Raw genomic sequence first — 7,787 nt, 5'->3', positions numbered from 1 at the left:
TATATAGCACTCAATTTTGCGTTCAGGATAATAACCACCAGAAATATAACCACCCAATTCTGGTTTAGACTAATCCCTTTTCACAATGTACACCCATGTAAAACCAGTGGTAAATGCAGTGAAGATGGTTCTCCAACACAGCCTGCAAAATATCCATCCGTGCGGTCTAAAATGTGCCCCAAGGAGACAAAACGACTGTTACCCTGCGCTGTGCTGAGCTGAAATCCTGCAGAACAAAGGATCACATCAAAGGATTGGGGTTCACAGTGGGAAACCCACCCTGTCCACTGGTTTTCCCTTTTCGAAACACAATTATTCTCACCTATCACACCAGAGGCATAATGAATATTCATAGCGCACTCAGCCCTCTGGTGAAGAGATATTATTGCTGTATCATAATCAGTTCTGCAGTTCCCTGGAGCAAAAATGGGATTTCAGATCATTCCAATAACCAACCTTATAAAGCCTTGTCCAGCCCTATTAGGGAACGGCACGTTTCCTTCCATAGGGCCTCTCTGTTTTAACAGCTCGAAATCAGACACTTGACATTCAGTTCAGCTCACTCGAACCACCAAAACTTGATGGATTCAGATCACATTTAAATCGTGCAGCTCAGTGCATGACTCCCAGTTCTGCAGTAGGTGTGAGAAGATTCAACCCCACGGATACAGCTAATTATAAGACTAAAAAAGTGAATTTCACATTAAAGTGGGAGCAAGCCTCTCTGTTTTGCTGCTCACAATGTACGGATAAGAGTTTCTGCCACAGGAACCAGGAGGAAAAATACATCACAGCATCCCCATCCCATTATCTCCAGCCTTTGAGCCTGTGGTGGCAGCTTAGAGGTATCTCCACCTCTTGCTAACGAGAAGTTCAGGTAACTTCAGAAAAACTGTAGGAGCTATTGGATAGATGTTCAGCTCATATAAATTGGTGTTCTGTACATCAGCGGACTAATTACACCCATCGTGAGTTACCTCCTGGCATCAACACAACTAGTTCCAAAGTGCAGGAGGCCCCCAAATGACACTTTAAGAAGCGTCAGGAAACAAATCTTGTTTCTGCCAAAGCAGACGCTGTGCTAACCTGCTAGACATGCCCACATTGACATTGTCCTCCGCACAAATGGGATCCAAGCGGCAGATATTGCACCTTACAGGGGCACAGCTGTTCCCTTTCGCGGCTTCACCCTCTACATGGACTAACCTGCTCTTGCTCTGCTGACATACATACAACTGAGGAGAGCAGTTATATGTTACAGATATATTGCAAAAATATCCCCCTGCTGACCCAAACGGGGCACAGTGCAAAAGTATTATCAGTTTAGCTGACTTATTAACGATCTAGGACCTTCTAATTTTGATGTTCCTACTCTCGGGGCCTCTGAGAACTCAACAGATTAACAAAGACAAGCCAGAAGTAGGTGGTGACCTCCCTCCCTTCACTGCCGGCTTCATAACATTGAATGATAAGCCGTGCAGAGGCAAAGCGAGGAAGAGGAGGAGGCGGGTGCCTGTTGAGCAGCCCCAGTGATGCTCCCGGTCGCTCTGCTCAGACCTGGAGCCGGGCGGCTCCGTTCGGGAGGAGGAAAAGCTCCTCTGCTCAGCAGAGACCGTGAGTCAGAAGCGTAGGCTGAGCTGCGTTAGCAAAACCGAGCTCTGAAGAGAATAACAAAGGGGTTTCGCCCGTCTTCCCTCCTGTAGCTAATTGCGGAACCCGCTGCGCCTGCATCCCAGCATCCCTGCCCTGCTCCCGGTGCCCCTCGGGCCAGACACCTGCTCGGCGCTGTTCTGCGCAACATTCCACCCGCAGAATTATTTCAGCGCTTTTTTAGACAACTGGTACATATCCCTCCAGGAGCAGAACACTCTTAACAAGTGAATATCTCAAAAAAAACCCTCTAGGGTTTGGCTGTAGCTGTGAGTACATAGACTCAATAGACAAGAGAAAGATAACACCTTGTACTGCAGGGTCCCCAAGAACATCATTGAGCTCACAACAGCCAGGGAAGGAGCAGACACATTCCAGCAGTGGGAAGGCTGGAAAAGTGGGTTTTTCCCCATTTTACCAGTTTTTCTCCCATCTGCTCCCAAGTCAAGACTCTTCAGCAGCATCCGCAGCTCTGAAGATGCTGGGGAGCAAATGGAAACCCAGTGAGGTTGGACTTTATGCTGGGGCGCTGAAGTAATGATAGCTTATTTTTCTGCCTCTAGGCAACTGGTAATGTAATCAAAGTAATTACATCGAAGCAGCAGGAACAGGCACTGCTATCCATCTTCGAGCCTTTTCCATCCACACAAAGAGGAGGAAGGTTGGTTCTCCAAAGCTGACCCAAGATGTGACCAAAGGGAAGTCAGGTGAACCAGGGTGATCAGCAGAACGTTTTCTGCCAAACCAATAACACCTTCCCGTGCTGTTTATCTGGCTGTAGCCGTCTTCGAACAAATGACCAACACGGCTCTTAAATGCAAACCTTGGAGCATTTGGAAAAGTGCAAGAAGCAGCCCTGAGAGCAACGGGGTGAGTTCAGATCTCCAGGAAGATCTCTCATGCCATTATTGGATTGCAAACCCCTTTGGGCAGAATGTTGCAGCTGAGCTGATCAGTTTAACGTCATTTTCAACACAAATTTAAAAGCACGTTAATCCTCTGGTATCATGGATTTGTTTTGCAAGACGGCAGTCCCAATACCTTGTTTATATGAAGCTTTTGCTAATTTATCCCAGATAGAAGCAAACCCATCGAATTCAGTAGGTGGTGGAATACGCATCAATCTGTTTTACTTCTGTTATTAAGAAAACCGAAACAAACCAACAACCACTTAGGATCACAGGAACTGGATGAATGTATCTCCTTATTTCCCCATATTTTTAGGATCAACAGTGGACACACAGATGAGGGACACTTTAAGATACTTATTTCTAATAACAGTTTTATTTAATGGTGTTCAAAACAATTACAAAAGCAATTCCGCCATCAGCTGCACTGGATTTTGGGTTGATCCCATCTCACCCCCTACTCCTAGGTCTCGGGCGCTTCAATTAAAGATTGGAATAAACCCTGAAATATGAGATTTTCTATTCATTCCAATGCATTTATCAACTTCACTAGAACAGGCGAGATATTCATTGCATTTGGTTCATTCTCGTGCTTGGGATCTATGTGACCAGCAACAGTCCCGTCCCCTCTCCAGACCCCATCAAATCTTTTTAAAATCTTCCTAGTGAAGAAAGTTATATAGAAAAATTGTTACAATAAAAGTATAACATTGGGAAATAATTTGCCCTGAAGTTGATGTATTTCAACTGCTTCCATAAGCAGTCGAGTTTAGGTGGGCGAAGTTTTATGGCTCTAATAAGAACGGCTGGTTTTCCGGCACTGCGAGGCACTGGAGACGCACATTCGCTTATTATAAAGAATATAAGAATTGTGAAAATCTTTACACTAAATTCTATGTGTGCACTTTAAAATGGGCTGTTTGTGGGATTTTGGTATAATTTGTTTACATTTTGGTTATTCTTTCAGGTTAGTTCTTCTAAAAACACCTGAAACTAAACTTACGTGATAACACCAAGCTCAGAAATCCCAGTTCTGAGCAGAAGGGGAAGGAATTAGCAGATCCTGAACTGGTAGAAATCAACAGTTATCAGGGATAAATCTGCGGCACAAATAACCTTTACTTAAGGCTTTTCTTTAAGAGTGTTTGACCGGGATATACAGGGATGCTCCGTTATCTGGGGAGCTATCCCTGTGAAAAATATGGTCCTTGGAAAGTCCCTGGAATATCAGCTTCACTTCTTCTTTACAAAACGAGGACACTTGATTCCTCTCCCTTTCTTTTCTGGTTACAAGGACACTGGTTTTGATTAAACCTGGACAAGCTGAGACAGCATCGGTTTGCAGGAAAACAGCCGAGGATTTGAAATTCTAGTTGTTTCTTAAGAACAATTGGACCGCAGCACAAATTCCACTCGGTCTTTCGAGTGTTGAGTAACGCTGGTGGTTCAATCCGACTTCAGTGGGAAAGAATAAAGGGCCAGAATACACCTTTCTAGTGTTAAATCCAGTACTAAACCTTCCAGATTCACAGAACTCAAAGTCTTCAGGACAGACTCCACTATAATAATCACTCTACCACAAAACAACACAGTTTCAAGGTTTATCCCTTTAAAAACTTCAGGCTCATGTTAACATTAAACTAGTCTTTGTTATGGCTATTTTCAACTTGTGTTGATATTTTCCTTTTTCTCTGACAAATATTTGGCCTTCCGTGTACATTTAGATGTTGCATAGTTCGCTGCAGACAAAAAACAAACCCCCAAAAAATAGAGGAAAAGCAAGTTTGATTCCTATCTGTGCCACCCATTTTCTCTACAGCACTCCATAGGCCCTGTAAAAAATATTCATAATTATTAGTATACTGTAATGACCTCAAAACTTGTATTAATAGTAAAGACTGTGTTTAGGTCAAGCATTGGCAAGTGCTGCTGTGATTTTGCAGAGAGGGATGCAAAGGAAACATGAAGCTTGTCCAGCCTTATACAAACCCCATAGTTCAGAACACAGCTACTCCTCCAGAAACCCAGGCACTAAAAGCCGTTATAGCCCAGGGCACGCAAGCAGCAATAGATGTTTTATACAGATGGAAACCTGTGCAATTCAAACGCTGGAGCAAACAACCCCCTCGGGCTCGAAGCTTCAGCTCAGAGCATCATCTGGTTGTGCTTGTTTGAAATCTGCAGTCTGGTTTCTGTCTGCATCCTCCTTTTCTGCCGCCCTGTCTGTGTGCCGCCGACTCCCACCTTGTTTTATTACCCTGTTTTCAGTCTGGCAGTTTCCTACCCCAGTATATTTCTACAAATCAAATTTTCCCTTCACAACCAGAGCTATATTTAGCAGGGTTCGGGGTTTTTTTTCTTCATCTCATGGTTCAAAAGGTTTATTTCTCCTTCCTGTAAATTGTGTCCTGGGCCTGAAGATTCATCAGGCCCGAGTCACCCATAAGATGTTTATCACATCGCTGGGGTCTCTGCAGAGATGCTGGGGTGACCGTGGTCCAGCCCATGCGCAGCTTTGGTGATGACACTCCAAGAAGCAGAACATCAACGTCCCAATCGGCATCCACTGCAAAACAATTGCAAAATTACTTTGGGCGTCACAGGGTTACAAAGCACCATTTTTTTTGTTTTCACCTGTTAATTTAATGGCATTTGGTGTTAATCTCTTGTTGCTGAGGCAGGAAAAACTCACGTATTTCGAACTATTGCTTTCAGCATTTCTTTTAAGAGGCAGCTCCCAGATGCACCATTTGCCTCTAGCCCTATATATAGTTTTTCTGCTTCTCGCTGTTCCTTTCAAGGGCTCATTTCCCTTGTACCAGACGCAGATCAACCCAGTGGCAGCTAATATCTGCCTATAGGAAAATCTACTAGTGAAAACGAAGTGATTTGTAAGCAGCACCCTGTTCTTTCTCTTCTGTTTCTTGCCCACGAGCACCGAACCTCCTGCTCCGGACAATAACTCCACTCTGGTTTGTACCCTCCTCATTGAGTAGCCCTAAGGTGCCATGTGCATTTGTCCCTCTACAACTAAAGCCATCAAACATCTGATTTTTATGCTTGCAGCACTACCCAGAAGTTTAATTACGCTGGGACAGCACTACATACTACTCTTCTGCATCTTTACATAGATACTGATCACTTTGGGGGCCGAGCAATAATTTCACTGCAATAAATTGAGGTTGTTTAACCCTAATTGCTTTCCTCTCTGAAGTTTGCTCCACTGACCTCCCCAGTCAGAAACCGCTTCCCTTGCAAAACAAGTAGATCGCTTGTGTGACAAAGTTTGCCATTTAAAAAAACCCTCATTTCATTGCTTCTTTGATTGAAAATAGTTGCGTTTCTATTACCCCAAAGGCCATTAGCTGGAAATCTCATCATGATTCCTTGCATAGCCCATGAAATGAATTTCTTTGTATGGTTCTACAGCTTGAACGTTTCTATTGTAGTTATGCGGGACAAAGAAAACCCATTTGTAATAACCTCTGTCCTTCCTCGCTGCAAGGGAACGCGATTGTGCTGCACCCATCCCTTCGGCCTCCCGGACATCTCCAGCTTACACGAGCTATAAGCGAAGGACCAAATCACAATAGGGTCTAACTCCACCCAAATATTGCAGCTCAGAATCCTCTAGTTCTTGTTGCCATCTCCAGAAGCTGTAATAACGTCCACATGAACAACCTGTTTCAATTCAATTCATCTGCACAGCACGTTATATTCTACATTCTCTTGCTGGCACCTCTGGATGAGATCAACACAAACTCCCTTCAGCAGCTCACGCCTGACATTTTCCAGCACATTTGCTAATTAGCAAGGGCCAAGGCTATTTGCAGGGTTGATTTCTGTTGTTTCACCATTGACATGTTAACTGCTTGCCACGGTGAAGCATCTTCAGAACTGCAGTTAAAATACATGAGTTGCCTGGCCCTTCTTTCCCTTTCCTAGAAGAATTATCCCACTGTCTGGTGTTTTCCTGCTGCTTCTCGCAGTTCTTGCAGAAGGGAAGATCAAATCTGTGTAGAAACAAAACAAATCCATATTGCATTCTGGCAGTACGGATTTATTCCATCAAATACTGATTTCTATGTCAACACCCAAACCCACACGAGACCCCGTGCTTCAGTCTGAGTTGTCCAAGGCATCCTGGCCTTATTTGAAGTTTCTAATGGATAAGATTAAACTTCTCCCTAGAGATTTGAATGCCCATAATGTGTAGGGAAGCGTGAAGCAGTCACTGCTTGGATTACACAATCTGGGAGAGCTTCATTTTCACCTTAGCTTAAATTAAGAGCTACATGTTGTAGCTGCAGTTTGTAATTAGAATCACATCATAGCTCAAATACAATTGTTATATTGGACTGTATTACGTTACCTGTTCAGTGTTAACAGGTTTTTTCAGGAGAGCAGATGTTGCTGAGTCTCTTGCAGAATACAAGGACTATAGATTCCAAAACGCTCAAACCAGTGTAATGCTTCCACTTTTGATAAGAAGAAAAGCTGCAGTTGTGCAAATAACCATTGAAAAACAGTCTAATAATGAATTAGCCTGGATTTACTCCCATATACTGCATTTGACCTCAGTTTGTAGGCAGAGGACAGGAGGAGATAACTGAATCGCTTAACAACATCCAGATACGCAGCACTACTCGAGATAAACATCACGACAGAATGCTTCCTGTTTGCCTCAATAACATTAGTTAATTCCTTACCAGATAAGCTAAGAAACAGTCCTATCTCGAGACTTATCCCTCAGACTGCTGACTGCAGAGTTTCTGTTACTCCACATATCATTAACCTAAGTATATAAAGCCCTTTCCTGCGGGAAGCAGCATTTGTTTGCTGAGAAGTGGCAGAAGCAGCCAGAAAAGATCAATTTTACACTTCGAGTTTTATAAATGAATTAAAGAAATGCTTCCTGAAGGCCATGTCAAATAAAGACATCAACTGTAAGTCAGCCGAAGCACTCCACGAACTAAAAATAGTCTGCTTTACGAATGGTGTATTTATCTGAGCGTTCAACTGTTACTGCAGGTGCCAAATATGACATACACTTGCACGAGGGAAAATAACAAATCAAAGCTGCAGTTCCATTCACTGTTTTGAGCAATAACGCAGCAGCCTATTTTATGTATAATAAATATTTTATTGGCTAATGAGGCTCCTTCAATCTCAAGTGAGAAAATGCCGTTGACGCTTGCATTTGGAACAGTATGTGCCTCAAGCCAGGTG

Source organism: Streptopelia decaocto (assembly GCF_964273445.1).
Source record: "Streptopelia decaocto genome assembly, chromosome: 25".
Taxonomy (NCBI): Eukaryota; Metazoa; Chordata; class Aves; order Columbiformes; family Columbidae; genus Streptopelia; species Streptopelia decaocto.
The sequence above is the reverse complement of the archived record's forward strand: the minus strand, read 5'-3'. Positions refer to the sequence as shown.